Here is a 2,500-nt window from a genome sequence, read left to right as displayed (position 1 = left end):
TATAAAGCCGATCGTAAAAAAGACTAAGTCCCCCGGGTGACCAGGCCTCCGAAAAGCCGATCGTAAAAAAGACTAAGTCCCCCGGATGACCAGGCCCCTATAAAGCCGATCGTAAAAAAGACTAAGTCCCCCGGGTGACCAGGCCCCTATAAAGCCGATCGTAAAAAAGACTAAGTCCCCCGGGTGACCAGGCCCCTATAAAGCCGATCGTAAAAAAGACTAAGTCCCCCGGGTGACCAGGCCCCTATAAAGCCGGTCGTAAAAAAGACTAAGTCCCCCGGGTGACCAGGCCCCTATAAAGCCGATCGTAAAAAAGACTAAGTCCCCCGGGTGACCAGGCCCCTATAAAGCCGATCGTAAAAAAGACTAAGTCCCCCGGGTGACCAGGCCTCCGAAAAGCCGATCGTAAAAAAGACTAAGTCCCCCGGGTGACCAGGCCCCTATAAAGCCGATCGTAAAAAAGACTAAGTCCCCCGGGTGACCAGGCCCCTATAAAGCCGGTCGTAAAAAAGACTAAGTCCCCCGGGTGACCAGGCCCCTATAAAGCCGGTCGTAAAAAAGACTAAGTCCCCCGGGTGACCAGGCCCCTATAAAGCCGATCGTAAAAAAGACTAAGTCCCCCGGGTGACCAGGCCCCTATAAAGCCGATCGTAAAAAAGACTAAGTCCCCCGGGTGACCAGGCCCCTTTAAAGCCGATCGTAAAAAAGACTAAGTCCCCCGGGTGACCAGGCCCCTATAAAGCCGATCGTAAAAAAGACTAAGTCCCCCGGGTGACCAGGCCCCTATAAAGCCGATCGTAAAAAAGACTAAGTCCCCCGGGTGACCAGGCCCCTATAAAGCCGATCGTAAAAAAGACTAAGTCCCCCGGGTGACCAGGCCCCTTTAAAGCCGATCGTAAAAAAGACTAAGTCCAGCGGGTGACCAGGCGTCCCGAATCTGTCGGGGGTGACCAGGTGGCCGGCCCGCTGGACGGCGCTGAATGGGTCTAAATAATCGGAAGGGGGCTTAAGTCTGCAGCAGGGGGCATGGCCGGAGTCCATCCCCAGGCGGGGGGCATATTTCCCGGGCAGGGAGGCTTGGATCCCCCTGTCTGAACCGAAAGCACTGCTCGCGGTCGAACCGGGAGCCGGGTGCCTCAGACGCCGCTGCTGTGGTGCTTTTCCCCTTTTCACAAGCCTGGAGGCTTGGCCCAGGCCTAGCAGGAGGCATGCAACCGCCTGAGAGCGCTCCCGGGGTGAAAAAAAGACTTTTTCGTTTTCATGGAGCTTTTAAGGGGATGAATCCACCCCGCTCAAGCCCAGGCAGAGCTCCACAAGCTGGGCTTGGATTCCAGGTTCGCTCCCTTGCAGGCACCGGGTACGGAAGTTGCGGTGGCGTATCTCCGGGTATGTGGGAGTACCGAAAGTCGAGTGGTGTGGTCCCGGGTATGTGGGAGGACCGATTCTGGAGTGGTGTGGTCCCGGGTATGTGGCAGGACCGAAACTCGGGTGGCTTTGTCCCAGGCACGTGGGCAGGCCGAGTCAGCGGTGGCGTGGTCCCGGGTACGAGGGAGAGGCCGAAACAGGGGTGGCCTCTCCCCAGGCACGCAGGGAGCCTGTCAGAGGGCGGCCAGCCCCGCAGCTGTGCGGGGGGCGCCCTCGGCACCCCGGCCTGTCCCAGGGCAGGCGGGGGAGCCTGACAGAGGGCGGCCAGCCCCGCAGGTGTGCGGGGGGCGCCCTCGGCACCCCGGCCTGCCCCAGGGCAGGCGGGGGAGCCTGACAGAGGGCGGCCAGCCCCGCAGGTGTGCGGGGGGCGCCCTCGGCACCCCGGCCTGTCCCAGGGCAGGCGGGGGAGCCTGACAGAGGGCGGCCAGCCCCGCAGGTGTGCGGGGGGCGCCCTCGGCACCCCGGCCTGCCCCAGGGCAGGCGGGGGAGCCTGACAGAGGGCGGCCAGCCCCGCAGGTGTGCGGGCTGAGCCCTCGGCACCCCGGCCTGTCCCAGGGCAGGCGGGGGAGCCTGACAGAGGGCGGCCAGCCCCGCAGGTGTGCGGGGGGCGCCCTCGGCACCCCGGCCTGCCCCAGGGCAGGCGGGGGAGCCTGACAGAGGGCGGCCAGCCCCGCAGGTGTGCGGGGGGCGCCCTCGGCACCCCGGCCTGCCCCAGGGCAGGCGGGGGAGCCTGACAGAGGGCGGCCAGCCCCGCAGCTGTGCGGGCTGAGCCCTCGGCACCCCGGCCTGCCCCAGGGCAGGCGGGGGAGCCTGACAGAGGGCGGCCAGCCCCGCAGGTGTGCGGGGGGCGCCCTCGGCACCCCGGCCTGCCCCAGGGCAGGCGGGGGAGCCTGACAGAGGGCGGCCAGCCCCGCAGGTGTGCGGGCTGAGCCCTCGGCACCCCGGCCTGCCCCAGGGCAGGCGGGGGAGCCTGACAGAGGGCGGCCAGCCCCGCAGGTGTGCGGGGGGCGCCCTCGGCACCCCGGCCTGCCCCAGGGCAGGCGGGGGAGCCTGACAGAGGGCGGCCAGCCCCGCA

Source organism: Atractosteus spatula, unplaced genomic scaffold (assembly GCF_055471065.1).
Source record: "Atractosteus spatula isolate fAtrSpa1 unplaced genomic scaffold, fAtrSpa1.hap1 Scaffold_70, whole genome shotgun sequence".
Taxonomy (NCBI): Eukaryota; Metazoa; Chordata; class Actinopteri; order Semionotiformes; family Lepisosteidae; genus Atractosteus; species Atractosteus spatula.
The sequence above is the reverse complement of the archived record's forward strand: the minus strand, read 5'-3'. Positions refer to the sequence as shown.